Source organism: Homarus americanus, unplaced genomic scaffold (genome assembly GCF_018991925.1).
Source record: "Homarus americanus isolate GMGI-L3 unplaced genomic scaffold, GMGI_Hamer_2.0 scaffold22369, whole genome shotgun sequence".
Taxonomy (NCBI): Eukaryota; Metazoa; Arthropoda; class Malacostraca; order Decapoda; family Nephropidae; genus Homarus; species Homarus americanus.
Window position 1 is genome coordinate 418,480 of NW_024717051.1, and position 19,341 is coordinate 437,820.

Consider the following 19,341-nt stretch of genomic DNA (forward strand, 5'->3'; position numbering starts at 1 on the left):
ATTTAACTTTGTCACGTTCTTGTGACTAAGCTGCCATCAGGCTGGTGCCCAGCCGGGCACCGCCAGCCTCACTTTAGCTATCCCCATCACACCACCAACACCTAACCTGTTTCTCCTGAAGACTGTCATCACGTAAGTTTAACTTGTATTTATTGTGTACACAGGTAGATTGTGTCCATTGCTTCGTTTATCATTGTGACGACATAAAAATATGGAAACTTAAGTACTCATTATAAGTGTTAAGATTAGACTGATTACATAGCTATGATTGTTATGTAAATAATATTGGATTAGACTTCTATGTGATTGCCCATGTATGATTTATGTGAAATACTAAAAGGAATTGTATCCAACAGGTTTGACCAAATTATAATGATTGAGTCCAACGTCACAAGTTTCAATAAATCCTCTAATCGCCTGATTGGCGGTTACAATGATAATGAAGTAAAGTGGCAAATGACTTTGCACTGGGAAAGGAGAGGAGAGAGAAGTAAAGCATAGAAATGGGAAGAAAAGTAGGAGGGGGTGATAGCAGGTGGGCTGTCCACCTAGCTGAGACTGAGTTGATATGTTGGGTGTGCACGAAGCAGACGCCGCTCTCAAGGGAGGCGTGGAGGGGGTGAGCTAAGCTAGCTAGGTATTCATTATTGTAATGGGTGTTAATTTATGTTTGTTAGATGGTGGTGTTATTTGTTCACATATATGTGTAAAGTGGGTCTTGTTCTACAATGTCAGCATGGAGGCTCTTGGGCCACCAGCTGTGTGTTTTAGTAGTTCCTTCTTTTAACTGGGAGAATATTGGGTCCTCCAACTCTTCAAGTTTGCTCCATATTCTCTGCGCTTGGTTGTGTGTACGTGTGTTCAGTGGTTCGATATTGTATAATTCGTGAAGTTCTTGTATTTTGGTGGTGTATGGCGGGAGTTGCTTTGATGCTTTAAGGATAGCTTTGTTTTGTATTGATTGAAGTTTAAGTTGGCTGGTTTTGCTGATCGTGCCGAGTGGTATTGGTGGATACTCCAGGTGGGGGCGGACAAGTGCTTTAAATAGGTGTAGTTGAATTTTGGTGTCCATTTTGCTAAATCTTTGTAGTTTCGTGAGTTGTGATTGGGCAAGCTGTTTGCGTTGTGTTATGTGTTTTGCTATGCCTGTTCTTGTTACTATGAGTCCCAGAATTTTGCCTTCGTTGGAGTATTGTATAGGTACGTTGTTGACTGTGATTGGTGCAGGGTTTATTTTGGCAATGTGTATGATCTTTTGTTTTTTCATATTCGTTGATTTGCTAGATGGCGTGGGCTGTTTTTCGTGCCATCATTTGTTTGCCCTTGCCTGGATGTCGGATGATTTGGGTGACGTCATCAGCATAAGCTACGTATTCTCCGTGTATAGGAGGTGGCATGTCCGCCGTGTATATTATGTAGAGTGTGGGCGAGAGGTTACTTCCCTGTAGTACTCCGTTGTATAACTTGATGCTTGGGCCTATGTGGTTACCAATGATAATTTTTGCCTCTCTATTGTCAAGGAAGTTACAAAGAAAGGAAGTAAAGTTGTTGGGAAGTTCTTGGGTGGTAATTTTGTATTTGAGCCCTAGGTGCCAGACCTTGTCGAATGCTTTTGCTACGTCCCTTAATACTACGATACATTGCTCCCTGTTGTGTATTGCGTTTGCTATGTTTTCGTAAATTAGGGCTAAGGCTGTATGGGTTCCTCTGTGTTTTCTAAATCCGTGCTGCCTGGGATTGTATTTCTCTTCAAGTTCGAGGTGTATTCTCAGTCGGTGGTTAATTATTTTTTCTAGGACTTTTCCCGGTGTTTCTAGAAGAGAGATTGGTTTGTAATTTGATACTTGGGTGGGGGATTTACCTGGTTTTGGTATAAGTCTGATGCTTGCTGTTTTAAATTTCCTTGGGAAGTAGCCAGAGGCAAGTGCTGCATTAAAAATGTTTCTGAGTTGGAGTATCATGTTGATTGGTAGATGCTGGAGTATAGGTTTGTTTATTTTACTGATGCCCGGGGCCGTGTTCTTGAAACTGATTATTGTTTTGTGAATTTCCTCTGCGGTGATTGGTTTGATTAGTGTGGAAAAATCGTCGAGAGCGTTTATGTCTTTGCTGGGACTTGGTTGCCAGATGTGGGTTGTGTGTGTCATGTGATTGGTTACTTGTTGCTCGCTGTTCATACAGAAGTTCAGGTTGTCTTCCTGGCTTATTTGAAAAAAATTGCTCCAATATTTTCTGAATTCAGGCTCTTGTTCTTTGGGTTCAGTTAATTTGATTTGGTTGCTATCTAAAATGTAGTTTGATTCGTTGCTGGAGATTCCCATTAGGTGTTTAATTTTCCGCCAGAATTCTTTCGGGTTGTGGTAAATTGCTTCTGTGTCTGTTATTAGTTTCTCCCAGTTATTCACGTATGCTTCTTTGGACATGTTTCGTAGTTGTTCGTTTATGGTGTAATATTGTCTCCTGTATTCTGGCGTCCATCCTTGTTCTATGATTAATTTGAATAAATTACTGAATTGTGTCTGTAGAATTCTTGATTGAGGTGTGTATTGGGGGTGTGGTAATGTACAGTGAGTGGTCGTGGGTATGTGGTGTTCCATTGCTTGGCTCACGTTTCCGTACCATGTCTCCAGGAGGTGTGTTTGTTGTTTAGTTGGGCGATTTGGTGGTTGCTTAACTCCTTTGGATGGCGACGTGGGTGTGGCTACGATAGGGAGATGGTCTGGGCCGGTTCCATTTGCAGGTTAAGATGGTGATGCTGGTTGTTAGTACTATGTCCCGATGTGACACCTCAGGCCAAGGTGTATTGCGTTGCCGTGACTCAGTAATGTGTTTAAAATCTTGGCGTTGTTATCCTGGTCCCCAAGACGCGATGTCGTGCATTTAGATCCCCAAAAATATGCTGGTATATTTCTTCTCAGCAGTTTGAGCATGTCTGAATATGGTCTTCTCGGAGAACAGGTGCCGATTATAATAGGTCCTGTTGAGTTAATTTCGATCACTAGAAGGTTTTCTTGAAATGAGTCGTGTATCTTGTGTTGTATATTTTTCGTTAGATGGCTATGGCAATTCCATCATGTTGTTTTTATTTTCCGAGTTTTTTCCATGCGAATTTGAGGATATCTTCTGTCTTCTTACTCTCTGTGGATCCATGCTAAGACATTATGTTGGATTTTTAAGCTTATTTATTATGAAGGCTGGTGCCTAGAGCAGGTTTGCGCCATTTTGCTGACCGGTGTCTCCCCTGACACCCCTCCTGTCCAGGCCCAGGCGGATCTTTCTACATGTTGTCTGATCAACTCTCTCTATTCTGTTGTGTCTTGTGAGCCTTGATTGGTGTTTCAATATATCTTTTTTGTCTGAGTATGTGTATTTAATCTATTTCTGCCAACAGTCTTTCTGTTGAGATTATGGGTCTGTAGTGGAGTAAAATCTTCTCCGTGGTCTCTCTGGGAGAGTTGTGCCATAGTTCCTGCTTGATTCATCTTTGGGTGTTGACTCTGGCGGCTTGTTCTGTTATTGTGGTGGTTTCATCTTCGCTTTCTCATCCATCGATTCTTCCTCGCTTGTTGGCTCGGGTTGTATGTCTGAGATAGTCTGTTCTTGAGTTGATGGTTCGTGAGTTGATGGTTCTGAGTTGCAGTGCTCTCTGAGTTGAACATTTCGGTAGAAATTGTCTGTCTGGCAGGTTGTTGGCGGCAAAAATTCCGCTATATTCATGATGTGGGCGTGGATTATGGAGGTCATTATTTTTACGGAAAGATTATTTCCAAGTTGAAGCAAAATAGGTTTGCTTTGGGGTGGTGTGAACTTTCGAGGGTCTTTGTCGTTTCTCTGGTTAGTTTTGTCACAGCTGAATATGTCCTTCCTGTTTTGCTGTTCCTCTTCTCCCTCTCCTTCTCCTTCTTTTTGGTTAACTGTTGCTTTTCGTATGGGGCAGCGAGTAGCCAGTGTCTTCCCAGTTTGGCATTTGGGGGTATCTTTGTTTCTCTTGTCCCTGTTGGGCAGTCTGTAGCCTTGTGTGAATCTATTTACATGATAGACAATATTAGATCTCGTTGCCTGTGGGACCCAAAGGAAGATACAGTAGAAAAAATAACGAGGAAGGCATAGAACGCCATCTTCTTTGTTTAACAATACTGACAAACGCAGAAAGACCGGCGCCCTAGTTCTCTACCCGTATGTGACGGGCGCGGACGGGTAGATGACGTTAAAAGTGCTAGTGTGACACCGCCTTAATTTTCAATAAAGTTCCATTACCTCCTCCACACCCAGTGCGTGACGTCGTGGGGCAGGTGTTTCACATGCTAATTTTTGCTTCCCCAAGTGCGGAAATTATCGAATATCAACATGGAATAATTATTATCCCTTAACATGTTATAATATAAATATGATAGATTAAATACAAAGGAAATGTAGTAACCTTTACTGTGTCCGCCAACCAACCAGCTGCCTTGTTTCAGTTGCGTGCTACCAATAAACAGATTTGTAAGTGCTCACATTGTCGTTCCCTCTTTTACTGAGTTTGAGCGGAGACGTAGTTATATGTAGGTCAGCAGTGACGTAGGTACGTACATGTGAGAAGAGACGTTATGTATACATGAGCAGTGACATCACGTGAACAGTGACGTAGTTATGCCTCTTGTGCTACCAACTTTCTTCACATAAATAAATAAATTAAACAGCTGGTGTAAAAAAGTGGCACTGAGCTGTAACAGTATACTGACGGTGGTTCTGGAGGGCCCATATAGACTGTCTCTTTGTGGAAGCCCTCATTATAACTACCCAAGGTGGGGTGGCGGGTGGGAGTTCCTGGGGGCCTATGGCAGGGAAAATTTTGAAATTTGAACACTTCTTTGGAGAATTTTGAAGCCATATGCAGTTATATTGAGGAAATTAGGACATTGAGAAATTTTTTATTAACTGTATATTTATTGATAGTGTACAAATTCCCAACACACACACACACACACACACACACAAAAGTGAGACAGGACTGGAGTCATTCATGTGGATTCAAACCGACCAGCCCTGATATAGGTACTACCGCACATGTCAGAAATATGTGGAGGCCCCCAGATTGTGGAGGCCCCTGGGCAGCTGCCCACTTTGCCCACTCCTGAATCCGGCCCTGGTTGTTGATGAGAATAATGCCGTCTGGTGGGGAACATTTTGGTACTGTAGAAGCAGCTGAGAGAGACTTCCAGGTAGTATTTTGTAGCATGTATTTGGGTGATATACTCCACTACACAAATACCATATTGGAAACTGTAGGTGTACGTGCATTTGTATCGTTTTCTAAAGTTAGTTGAAAAATCTTTGTCACACCGGCTGCTTATGGTGTGTTTCGTGAGATATTTGATAAATAAAATGGTTCATTTCGTTTGGTAGTACTGTATTGTATATATGGCGAGTAATAAAACTTAGGGATAAGAACTGATAAAATATTTAGTGAGTATTGCAGTAGACGTAGATATACACCGTAAGGTCAGTTGTTAATTAATAGTATATTCGTATCTCTTTAACTCTGTCGCACTATACAGGGTGACTACAAATGATCTTCCTATCATCAAATATTTATTTAAAAAAAACTAACAATGGTGGCTCAAAAAGTAACACATAATTTCAAAACAATTTATTTATATATATTTTTTTCAATCTATGATATTTCAACACATGCAGCCTTTGTGGTTCTCCAAACATCGAAACGATATTCTGTTTCTCTCCATACAATGTTCCGTCTCGACGTTTAACTTTAAGAACAGCGCTTTGGATCCTGTTCCATAACTACTCCAAAGATGTTGGCATTGGTAGAACAGTTAACATAAACCCAAAGGAAAACTCATAAGGAAGTAAGATCAGGTGAACGAGGCGGCCAGTTAATGCCCTCCCCACTCCGTGCCCTATCCAATAGTTGGGCAATTGTTTATTAAGATGAACAGAATGGGAATATCATAGAATGCAAAAAAAAAAAAAAAACGAAAAAGCTAGACATTGCTCTACCATTGTTAGTTTCTTTCTAATAAATACTTGAAGTCAGGAAGATCATTCGTAGTCATCCTATATTAAAATCTGGGTTTTAAGCAACCACAACGAAAGTCGAAGAATCCTTTACGAATTACGCCAACTTAATACTGTACAGTAAAACTCAGAGACCTGTCATGGAGAGTTGTCTATATTAAGAACAAGAAACGCAGTTTAACAAATTGTAGACTTTAGAATGTTAGGTCTATAATCCTCCTTGACGAAAGTTACTTATTTGTATACTAAAATGCAGTTAACGATTAGGAATGATAAGTGAGGCAACATTAACAAGGTCAACATTGTGCTAAGTACTGATGGACAGACGTGGTGCAACTCTGTGTCGTAAACACTTGAGGCGAGGAACATCATCTACTTCATTCTTGTTTATTTTCTTTGGGTGGGTGTCAGAACGTTCTCGTATGTATCTCAGAAGAAATAAAGCTTTGCTGTGATGGTAACTTGAGGCTTGGGGATTATGGTGAAAGGCCCAGAGTGGTAAATAAAGGGTGAAATAGAAACCGAGTTTGTATGGGTAGAAATTGCGGAAGGAAGAGAAAAACTAATTATGGGAGTGATTTACAGGCCTCCAAGTCTGGGCAAAGAAGCAGCTCAGCCCATATGGCAGGAAATGAGTAGGGCAGCAAAATACAACAACCTGTGCATTATGGGGGATTTCAACTTCAGAAATATTGACTGGGACAACATTGTACGTGACTATGAATTTGAAGACTTCCTAGACGCAGTACAGTAAAATTTTTTAAAACAACTAATTACAGAACCTACCAGAACCAACCTACCTTCCAGTTGTTACTAACTGTTACGTAATACTTCCTTGAGATAAATGTACAGTATATATCAGGTGCCTACAAGAGAGTTCAGGCTCTCAGTTGACTCAGCCATGTTAATATTACTATTTTTTTATCGACTCTGTATCTGTGTTTTACTGACTAAATAAACTGTTTCAATATCAATATCAGCCGAACCATATAGTGGACCAGCTGAACCATATAGTGGACAAGTTGAACCATATAGTGGACCAACTGAACCATATAGTGGACAAGTTGAACCATGTAGTGGACCAACTGAACCATATAGTGGGCCGGCTGAACCATATAGTGGACCAGCTGAACCATATAGTGGACAAGTTGAACCATATAGTGGACCAACTGAACCATATAGTGGACAAGTTGAACCATATAGTGGACCAACTGAACCATATAGTGGGCCGGCTGAACCATACAGTGGACCAGCTGAACCATATAGTGGGACCAACTGAACCATATAGTGGACAAGACTGAACCATATAGTGACCAACTGAACCATATAGTGGACAAGTTGAACCATGTAGTGGACCAGCTGACTGCTATGGTGGACTAACCTGGACCATTCCTAGTGGACAAGTTGAACCATATAGTGGACCAACTGAACCATATAGTGGACAAGTTGAACCATGTGTAGTGGACCAGCTGGACCATAATGGACTGGGCCATGTATGGACGGCTGGACCATAGTGGACCAACTGAACCATGTAATTGGACCAGCTGACCATATAGTGGACCAGCTAAATATATAATGGACCAAGAACCACAGTGGACCAGCTAAGCCATATAGTGGACAAGTTGAACCATGTAGTGGACCAGCGCTGGACCATATAGTGAACCAACTGAACCATGGTGGACCGGCTGGACCATATAGTGGACCAGCTAAAAACCATATAATAGACAACAGACTATGTAGTGGACCAGCTAAACCATGTAGTGGACCGGCTGAACCATATAGTGGACCAGCTAAAGGATATAGTGGACCAGCTGAACCAAATAGTGAAGACCAAGTGGAGAACCTGATACAGTGGACAAGTTGAACCATATAGTGGACCAGCTAAACCATGTAGTGGCTAACAAATAGTGGACCAGCTAAACCATATAGTGGACAAGTTGAACCATATAGTGGACCAGCTAAAGATATAGTGGACCAGCTGAACCGATGTGGACCAGCTAAACCATATAGTGGACAAGTTGAACCATATAGTGGACCAGCTAAACCATATAGTGGACTAAAGTTGAACCATATAGTGGACCAGCAACCATACAGTGGGAACCACCAGTGGACCAGGTAAACCATGTAGTGGACAAGTTGAACCATACAGTGGACAAGTTGAACCATATAGTGGACCAGCTAAACCATGTAGTGGACCGGCTGAACCATATAGTGGACCAGCTAAACCATACAGTGGACAATTTGAACCATGTATGGACCAGGTAAACCATGTAGTGGACCAGCTAAACCATGTAGTTGACCAGCTGAACCATATAGTGGACCAGCTGAACCAAATAGTGGACCAGCTAAACCATGTAGTGGACCGGCTGAACCATATAGTGGACCAGCTAAACAGTGGACAAGTTGAACCATGTAGTGGACCAGCTAAACCATGTAGTGGACCAGCTAAACCATGTAGTGGACCAGCTGAACCATATAGTGGACCAGCTAAAGCATATAGTGGACCAGCTGAACCAAATAGTGGACCAGCTAAACATTGTAGTGGACCAGCTGAATCACATAGTGGACCAGCTAAAGCATATAGTGGACCAGCTGGACCATATAGTGGACCAGCACATACATTGCTTATCGCTGAAAAATGTGTTTGGTATTTTTAATCCAATTACCCCTTTAAAAGTTCCGTGTGATTTCTCCAGCAAGAAAACAATCCATTGAAGAGTCTGGTATTGTGAACCGAGGATCACCCACCTCGCCCGGCGAGTCTGCCAGTGAACACAAGAAGAAAAAAGGTAGAAGAATCAGCCTTTAGTTTGATATTTCTTGGGGGTTTGTGTTGTATTTGACCTAGCCTAGCCTAGCCTAGCCTAGCATAACATAAACTAACCTAACCTAGTCTAACTTAACCTAAACTAACCTGACTTAATCTAACCTAACCTAACCTAACCTAACCTAGCCTAACCTAATCTAACCTAACCTAAACTAACCTACCAGAAGGTCCCACAGTCACCTTGTAAGGACATCACGAGGTGGAGATACAGCAGTTGACCTTCAGATGGGTATTAGTATTCCTTTGCCGGCGTCGAGTGATATATGTGATGTGTCAATTAGAATAATGTGAACACGGCTGCACTAAGAAAGATTTTTCTTTGCTCCTGAAGCTGTGTGTGTGTGTGTGTGTGTGTGTGTGTGTGTGTACGAGTGTCGTATACTAAACGTGGAGGCAGACATTCATTCGTTGTTGAGGAGTCCGACTAGATGGTTCAGCCGACTTGGGTAAGAACTAAAAGAACTAATTATATTAACAACCTTTTGATCCACATCCATCAAACATATACATTGATCCATCGCTAAATTATTAAACCCAGCTTAATCCACCTTAAGATTAATCATACCAACGCTACCCTAACCTAACCTAACCTAACCCTCCAAGGTAGTATAAGGGTGTTTAATCAACAGGTGAAATAAACTGGGGGTTATTCTGTAGGTGATTCGAATATTGTAAAGTATTTCTTAAATTTCAAAATACAATTAGTGTGACAAGATTAATAAAATATAATTATAATGCAACAAAATGGAACTCAAAACGAGAATGTGTTGGGGCGCCCTTGAGATACTCCTTGGTGTTGCAACTGTCTGTAAGAAACTGTAGGAGATGATCATGTGTGGTGACGCTACTAGGATGACCTTTACAGAACTTGACGTACTCGTAGTTTATTAGCAGTAGCAGCAATAGTAAGAGTACTTAATATATTAGTCGGAGTACTATAAGTATGAGAAAACAAAATGAAGGAGAAGGAACGCTCTAGTTTTATTGCTCAAAATACGATGAACTTAGTGAGATATCTGCCCAAGTAAAGTTTTAAAGTTATTTATTTAACAGAACCATTGTTGATTGAAACTTAATTTTAGCTTCCAAAGTTGACACATCGGAACAGGTAATAATTATCCACGAATAAAACTAAAATAATCATTGTTTTGATGTTTGTTATTGATGTGGTTCACCAGAGAAAAGTTGTAAAAGAAGAAACACACAGTTCCTTATTTTACACGAGTGAGTTGCACATATGTGTTCTGACCTCACTAGGGGAAAGGTCACGGCAGGGTTAGCTCCCGAGGGATAATTAGCAGATATGGCCAGTGCTATGTGCGGTCTTGGGTATGTGAGTTTGTTGACCAAACTGGAGTGGTCCATGGAAGAATTGGCGAGGGCCAAGGAAGAAATTGAGAGGGCCACGTTGGAGAACCTGAAATTAAAGGAAGAGCTGGCGAGGTTAAAAGGGGAGGCTGGACAGGGAAAGCCAGTGTCTGACGAAAACTCAAGCGAGTGGAAGGTTGTGAGTAGTGGGAGGATCAAGCTGGTGGTGAAGAAGTACACCAAGGATACTACAACAACGACAACAACAGCTAAGTGTACCAACCCGTTCAGTCCCTTGATAGACGAATTGGACGTTAGTACAGTCAGGGACAGGGATGACAAGGAAGGTATAAAAACTTTAATTGTTGGTGACTCACAGGTAAGGTACATGGACAGGGCCTTTTGTGGTCAAAACAAAAATAGGATGAGGGTGTGTTTGCCAGGAGCTGGGGTGGGGGATATAATTGACAGGATGGACAATATCTTGTCTGGTAATGGGAACAAATCCATTATCTGCCTCAGTGCAGGAGGCAATGATATTGGACGGTGTAGGAGCGAGGAGCTTCTTGATAAGTTCAAGGCAGCTATAGATCGTATTAGGTCTAAGGGAGGGATCCCTATCATATGCGGTGTCCTGCCTAGAAGGAGAGTTGGCAGTGAATGGTTGTCAAGGGCGGTTGGTGTCAACGACCGTCTTGACAGATAGTGCAAGTCAATATCGGTCCCATTCATTGACAACTGGGACAACTTCTATGGTAGAAGGGACCTTTATGCTAGGGATGGGGTGCACCTGTCTCGGGATGGGGTGGCAACCCTGGCTGGGTCTCTAGAGGGTGCAGTTCAAAGGATATCGAAGTCTTTAAACTGCTAGGGAAACATATGGGCACGGAGGTGGGGGAAACTGCAGTGGGAGCGGGTAAACAAAGTAAAAGATTACAGGGAAATAGTGTTAGGAATGATGACAACACTAAATTAAACAGGGAGTTTAAAACTAAACGCGGTAAAGGGAGGACTCAGAACACGACTAACTTAAATGTCTATTACGCGAACAGTAGAAATATGAGAAACAAAATGGATGATATTAGGGCCTTGGTATGTACCGAAAAAATCGATATATTAGCATTCACTGAAACATGGATCAACCTAGACTCACGTGAGTTGCCGGTCGAATACCAAAATGCGGGTTACAAATTGTTCCATACCGATAGGCAGACCAGGAAAGGAGGCGGAGTAGCAATCTATGTTAGGGATAATCTGAAGTGTGAAATTAATAAGGAAATAAAAACTGAGCGGAATACAGAAACAATTTGGATAGAATTAAGCGACGGTAGGGAAAAATTAATCACAGGAGTAATATATAGACCTCCCAATCTTGATAGAGTCAATGAGCGACTTATCTGGGATGAAATGCGCAGGGCTTCCATACACAACAAAGTCTGTATAGTAGGCGACTTTAACCTTGGCCAAATAGATTGGACTGACCTTACGGGTAACTCAAAATCAGAGGATTTTCTCGAGACGATCCAGGACTGTTTCCTAAGTCAACATATAACCGAACCCACAAGGGGTAATAATATACTCGATTTAGTTCTGTCGAACAGAGAAAACCTCATTAGCAATGTCGAGGTAGGGAACGAACTTGCAAATAGCGATCACAAAGAAATTCGATTCCAGTTAGATTTTCAGGGCAGACGTAAGGAAAATTCCACTAAAGTACCAGATTTCAGAAGGGCAAACTTTGACAGTTTAAAGAGGCAGCTGAGAGAGGGGGTGTCGCGCTTGGCCGTGAACCTGACAGATGACTCCGACCTGACAACAACATCTGAGACTGCCGAGTTCCACGACAATTTAAATAATGAGTCACTTAATGCACAAAGGCAGAACATACCATACAAAAAACTCAGATCAGACAACAATGACCCTAAATGGATAAATAATTATTTAAAGAACATCATTGGCCAAAGGAAGGCTATAGGTAGAAGGATAAAGCGTGGCGAAATTTACCTCCAGGATTATTATAAGATATGGCGAGTAGGGTTAAAACCGAGATAAGGAAAGCCAAGAGGAATAATGAGGTAAGGATAGCAAGGGAGGCGAAGACAAACCCCAAAGGATTCTACCAAATGTATCAAACTAAAACACGAGAAAAGATTGGACCAATACGGTCAGATACCGGCGAGCTCACTGATAACGACGGAGAAATGAGCAATAATTTGAATAAATATATTTCAACAGTTTTCACCACCGAAAATTTAAACATGATACCCGAGGCACAGACTCTATTCAGAGATAGTGAAGACAACAAATTAAGCGAGATAGTAGTGACTAGTTAACGATGTTAGTAAGCAAATAGACAAACTAAAGCCTAATAAGTCACCTGGTCCCGATGAGATATTTGCCAGAGTATTAAAGGAATGTAAGGAAGAGCTTAGTATGCCCTTAGCAAAGTTGTTTAACATGTCCTTAAAAACAGGTGTAGTACCAGAATCCTGGAGGATAGAGAATGTAATACCGATTTTCAAGAAGGGGGATAGATCACTATCCTCTAACTACCGCCCAATCAGTCTAACATCAATAGTAGGCAAATTACTGGAAGCAATCATTTCAAACTCTATTCGAAATCATCTGGAGAAGCACCGATTGATCAATGATTCCCAGCATGGCTTCACAAGTGGACGTTCTTGTCTAACTAATCTATTAACATTCTTTTCATCAGTTTTCGAATCGGTGGACGCGGGGCACAATTATGATGTGGTATATCTCGACTTTAGCAAAGCCTTCGACAGAGTCCCCCACGAAAGACTAATTAGAAAGGTAGAAGCACATGGCATCAAAGGTAACATCCTTAAATGGATTAGGGCGTGGTTACAGGACAGGAAACAGAGAGTGAGCATTAACGGCACTAAGTCCCATTGGAGCAGCGTCACAAGTGGAGTTCCCCAAGGCTCAGTACTTGGACCATTATTATTTATTATATACATAAACGACATAGATATCGGCATAGACAGCAACATAAGTAAATTTGCTGATGACACTAAAATAGGACGTATTATTAAATCTGACGAGGACTCCGCAAAACTACAGGAAGATCTAAACAAATTTTTCGAATGGTCTGAAAATTGGCAGATGAAATTCAACGTGGACACAGTCTACCTGTGTACACAATAAGAACAAGTTAATCTTACGTGTTGAAAATCTTCACGAGAAACAGGTTAGGTGTTGGCTCTATGATGGGGATAGCTACAGTGGCAGTCACATGTCCAGGCCGGCTATTCAAACTTGCTGAGTCAGGCGCGTTATACGCAAACAAGCTCCCCTTACACCACCCAACACGTCAACCTACTTTGGGTCTCTCCATCTCTACCATCTCAACACTCTGTATAATGTATACTCATTACTGCTTGCGGTAACAGATATACTGTACATTTATGTGTGTATATTCTGTATAAAAATGTATAGTATAACACAGGTTTAATATAATCAATGTCTGGCAAAGATGAGACAAATAAAGTGTTGTGCAGTGTTGTCTTGATGTAACATATAAGAACATAAGAACGGAGGAAACTGCAGCAGGCCTATTGGCCCATACTGGGCAGTCCCGTTTACACCCAACCCCTATTGCTCATATAAGCATCCAACCTATGTTTGAAGCTATTCAGCGTATTTGAGTTAATGATGATATTTGGTAACTTGTTCCACTCATCCACTACTCTATTTCCAAACCAACGTTTACCTATTTCGCGCCTAAATCTAAATTTGTCTAATTTAAAACCATTGTTACGAGTTCGCTCCTGGTTGGATAGTTTGAGTACCTTTGTAATGTCCCCTTTGTTTAGCCTTGACTTCCATTTATACACCTCGATCATGTCGCCCCTCGCTCTACGTCTCTCGAGGGAATGCAGATTAAGATGCTTTAACTTGTCTCTGTACTCAAAATTCTAAATGCCCGTGATTAGTCTTGTCATTCTCCTCTGAATTCTCTCCAAGAATACTATATCCATTCTGTAATAAGGAGACCAGAATTGAACTGTGTAATCCAAGTGAGGTCTCACAAACGCAAGATATAGTTTTGCAACTAACACTCCTTTGTATGAATCCAAGTACTTCATTAGCCCTGTTTCGAGCAAATACACATTGTTTACCTGGCTTAAGATTCTTACTTATCATTACTCCTAAATCTTTCTCGCAGTCGGATTTCTCAATAACATCGTTGTTCATCTGGTATCTGGTTTCCCTGTTTACATCTCCTAAACTGAGTACTTTACATTTGTCCACATTGAATTTCATCTGCCATTTTTCAGACCATTCGAAAAATTTGTTTAGATCTTCCTGTAGTTTTGCGTAGAGTCCTCGTCAGATTTAATAACACGTCCTATTTTAGTGTTATCAGCAAATTTACTTATGTTGCTGACTACGACGATATATATATGTCGTTTATGTAAATAATAAATAATAATGGGCCAAGTACTGAGCCTTGGGGAATTCCACTAGTGACGTTGCTCCAATCGGATATAGTGCCTTTAATGCTCACTTGCTGTTTCCTGTCCTGTAACCACGCCCTAATCCATTTTAGAATATTTCCTTTAATGCCACGAGCCTCCACTTTTCTTAATAGTCTTTCGTGGGGGGACTCTGTCGAAGGCTTTGCTAAAGTCGAGTTACACCACATCATAATTGTAACCCTCGTCCACTGATTCGAAAACAGATGAAAAGAATGTTAATAGATTAGACACCAACTGCCCTTGACAACCATTCATTGCCAACTCTTCTTCTAGGCAGGACAACACATATGATAGGGATCCCTCCCTTCACCCTAATACGTTCTATAGCCGTCTTGAACTTATCAAGGAGCTCCTCACGCCTACACCGGCCAATATCATTGCTTCCTGCAATAAGGCAGATAATGGGTTTGTTCCCATTACCAGACAAGATATTGTCTATCCTGTCAACTGTATCCCCCACCCCAGCTCCTGGCAAACACACCCTCATCCTATTTTTAATTTTACCACAAAAAGCTCTGTCCAGGTACCGTACCTGGGAATCACTAACAATTAATGTTTTCGCACCTTCCTTGTCAGCCTTGTCCCTGACTATGCTTACGTCCAATTCGTCTATCAGATGATTGAAAGAGTTGATACACTGAGCTATTGTTGTCGTATCCTTGGTGAGTTTTTACTCCTCACAACCTTCCATTCGCCTGAGTTTTCGTCAGACACAGGCTTTCCTCGTCTCGTTTCTTCCTTCATCCTCGCCATCACTTCCTTTAATTTCAAGATTTCTTCCTTGGCCCTCAAGTTGTCTTCCTTGGCCCTCTCTAACTCGGCCCTCAGAAGGGCACAACCCAGTTCACAAGTGGCACTAGCACCATTACTGACAATTAATCCCCAGGAGCTAAGCCTGCCGTGACCTTTCCTCTAGTGAGGTTAGAACGCAAATGGCGTAATGTATAATGTATCCGATCTCTGTTGTGGTTAATATTAAAGAGAACTGTGGCTCAAGGGGTGGCTGTCAGGTCATTGCTTTGGTTATGTTTCAGTATGTGAGTGTTGTGAGTTGGGCGTCTGTAGGGTACGTCTGGTGTTGCTGCCACAATGTTTAGAATTGAATTGAAACAGTTTATTGTAGGTTAGGTTAGGTTAGGTTAGCATGTTATATGAACATATTCGGTATATTAGCAATGCAATAAAATTATTGTTACTGATAAGGTCATACCTGTTTGACTGCAATTGGTTTTGCTTGCAACCATCCTACAACAAAAAGTAATTATTGCATCTGTTGAATGAAGGTAAGTGAGACACAGCTTCCCTGCAGTTGTATTTCATCATCTAATTAAGAAAATTCTGTAACTAAACAAGAGCAATAAAAAAAATCGACTACAGTAGTTTGTAATAAAATCAACATACGTTTGCATGCTATCAGACAACATGTTGATGTTTAGACCCATTATTTAGTAAGTGCAAAGCGACCAGTTCCTTCTTAACAATAGTGGTTTCCTGCATGCGGGTTGTACTGCTGGAGCGAGTGTCTTAAAGCATGAGACTCTAAGGTGTGTCGAGTTATATAATGGTATATAAATGTCTCTTCAACAGGAAAATGGAAGAATTTAATCGCCAACAGGACCCCGTAGCCCTAGCAGAAATGAGTGCAAGAATTGCCAATAAAACTCAAATATTGGAAAATTTACAAAACGAAAATGAAAGACTGGAACAAGTAAACAGAGAAAAGGATGAAATTATCAAGGAACAGGAGATGAAACTGACTCAAATGAGGGAGCAACTGGAGCAGGGATTGAGTCAGCTCCCTCAAGAATCAATTGGGAAGCGGTTCCTCGCCAACCTCCTCAAGAAGAACTTTAATGCCTAACCTAACCTAACCTGATCATCTACCTAACCTAACCTTACCTAACCTAACCTAACCTAACCTAACCTGATCATCTACCTAACCTAACCTAACCTAACCAAACCTAACCAAACCTAACCAAACCAAACCTTTACTTTAGAAATAAATATATGAGTGATCATGACTGTCAACAGGAGGGGCCTCTAACAGACCCTTGTTCTAATAATCTTAGTTAATGACAATAGTTTTAAAATAAAGAATGAGATATAGTTATTTATGTGTATTAACATAAACCTTTTAATAGATGTGCTTGAAAATTGAATAACACATTGTAAAAAATAAATATTTTACTTTGTGTGATGTAAGGAAAATTCATGATGACAGATGACAAACAAAATCTTCCAAGAAAATCAATCACCCATAACTGGTCGCTACACGCTAATGTTATTTTGTTAAATTGTGAATAAACTCTTTCGGATCTTCTCTTATACTTTGCATTTTCCTTCAGTCTTGAATATTCTTTACAAAATCCTCTCTTGATGTCCATTTCAGGTACTTTTAATCCACAAGTATGGAAGATTTACGAGAAACACTGGCAATATTTCTACATAAATTAAACAAATGAGTTAGTGACAGTTCGACAGAGGCGGTGGTGTCACTACTTCTTGGGTCTGCCTGTAGCTGTTGTAGACGCTGGGCCACCGTAGGCTACACCTTTCACCTTATGGTACATATGACAAAGTTCAATGAATAACTTATGCCACATAATAATAGATGAGTCGGTTTTCTCTCATTCCGATATTACATTTTACAAACAGTACAATGAATTATTAAATGATAACCATAAATTGAAGAAAATAAACAATTCAACAACATTAAAATCTATATCATAAAAAGGGTCTTTTAAGTATGCTTCATGATCATTATTCATAATTTTGCCAACCACACACACTACTACTTTGCTGTCACTCGGAATCAAGTTTGATGATCCTCCAGTTATGAGACAATGATATGAGTTATTAGGGATGGTCACCTTCGTTGGTGAGCTCTGAGGTGACTAGAGAAGCCGATACGGGACCGGCAGAGTTGTTCACAGATGTTGCACGTGTGGAGGGCTACATCTAGTGCGGGAGGGGTGGTGGCAGCGTCTTTCCTGCGTTAGCGCTTATCTGCCTCGTTGTGCAGTCGGGGGAAATCGAAAGTATTGACACCTTCTCGTGTGGTGTTCTTCCAAGCGTTACAGTGTGGAGTAAATGTCTCCCAGGTGAGGGGGTCGATTTGGCATTTTTTCAGGTTTGTCTTAAGACTATCCTTATACCTTTTCGGTTGCCAGCCAGTGTTACGTTTACTATTCGTTAGGTGACTGTAAAGTAGCTGCTTTGGCAGTCTACTGTCGTCCATGCAGGTAACATGGCCAGTCCAACATAGTTGTTCATGGATAATGGTAGCCTCGAATGTTCCTACAGTTGGTGTTAGCGAGAATACTGGCATTTGTTCTTTTGTGTTCCCAGCGAAAGTTTTCAAGTGCCTTGAGGTGCCTCCTGTATGTGACCCATGTCTCGCTACCATGTAGCAGGGTGTGGAGGACCACGTGCAACTTTGTAGATCATTTTATCTCCCTACAGCTGAAGACATGGGTACGGAGTCTGCCAAAGGCTTGAGATGCACATCTGATCCGATGTTCAATCTCTTCATCGATGTCCGCAGTGGTGGACAGGTGGGAGCCGAGATACTTAAAGTGGGTAACATTAAAGAGGGCAGTACCGTTAAGCTGGATGAATGGTGGAGGTGTGGCTGAACCAGGGGCAGGCTGATCCCGCGGTAGTTGCCACAGTCTAACCGGTCTGCCTTGTTCATATAAATATTGACGATGGAGGCGTCTTTAAGAGCTTGGGGGATTTCGTCCTTTTCCCATATATTCTCCAGGAGAGAGTGGAGACATCTGGTAAGCAGAGGTCCTCCTGCTTTAAACACCTCGGCTGGGATTCCATCAGGCCCTGAGGATTTGTTATTTTTCATCTGTTTGATGGCAGTAGTTACCTCATCAAGGGATGGAGGATAGCTGAAGTGGGTCAGTTCTAGATGCTGAGGGACCTGTTGGGTAGTCAGGACATCCACATCGATGTTTCGATTGAGCAGCGAATGGTAATGCTCTTTCCAGCGCTGAAGAAGGCCTTCATCGTCTGTAATTAAGGAGTTACTGCCTCCCTCCCCTCTCCCTCTATTCCTCTCGTTTTGCTACATGAACCTTTAAATAGGGATTCAGAGGGATACCAAACTCCTATAAAGAAATCTTCACATTCAATCACGAACACTACTTTGCACAATAACCTGCAGCATCAGTGAAGTCAAGGATTGGCATGCTAAGGTGGATGGCCAAGGGGATGAGCTAAACGTGATCTGCCAATAGGAAATGAGACAAGAGCACAGTTATCTAATAAACAGATACCATGGTGGAGTTCCCGGCCTCGCTACAAAAGGGTGGTCATAGGTACCACAGAGAGCACAGGGGGGCAGTTCTTACAAGCAATCTGCAGTAACTCTTGACACATTCTGACATAACACTCACACTGAAGGGACACTATGTTGAATTCAGTGTCTTGCCTGCCGACAATTCACGTTCGTCACTGCACGAGGCAGGCAATGACCCTCCTGATACACGAACCTCGCCTTACCGGATACGACAGAAGATAAAAGGACGCGTGAAAGTGGGGTTCGTACAAAAGTCCCCTAGGACAAAATCCCCTGGACAAAACTCCCCTCAGTTAAAGTGCAAACTAGGACAAAAGCCTCCCGATTAAAGTGCAAAATGGGTTCATCAACTGTAAATAATGAAGAATAACAATAGT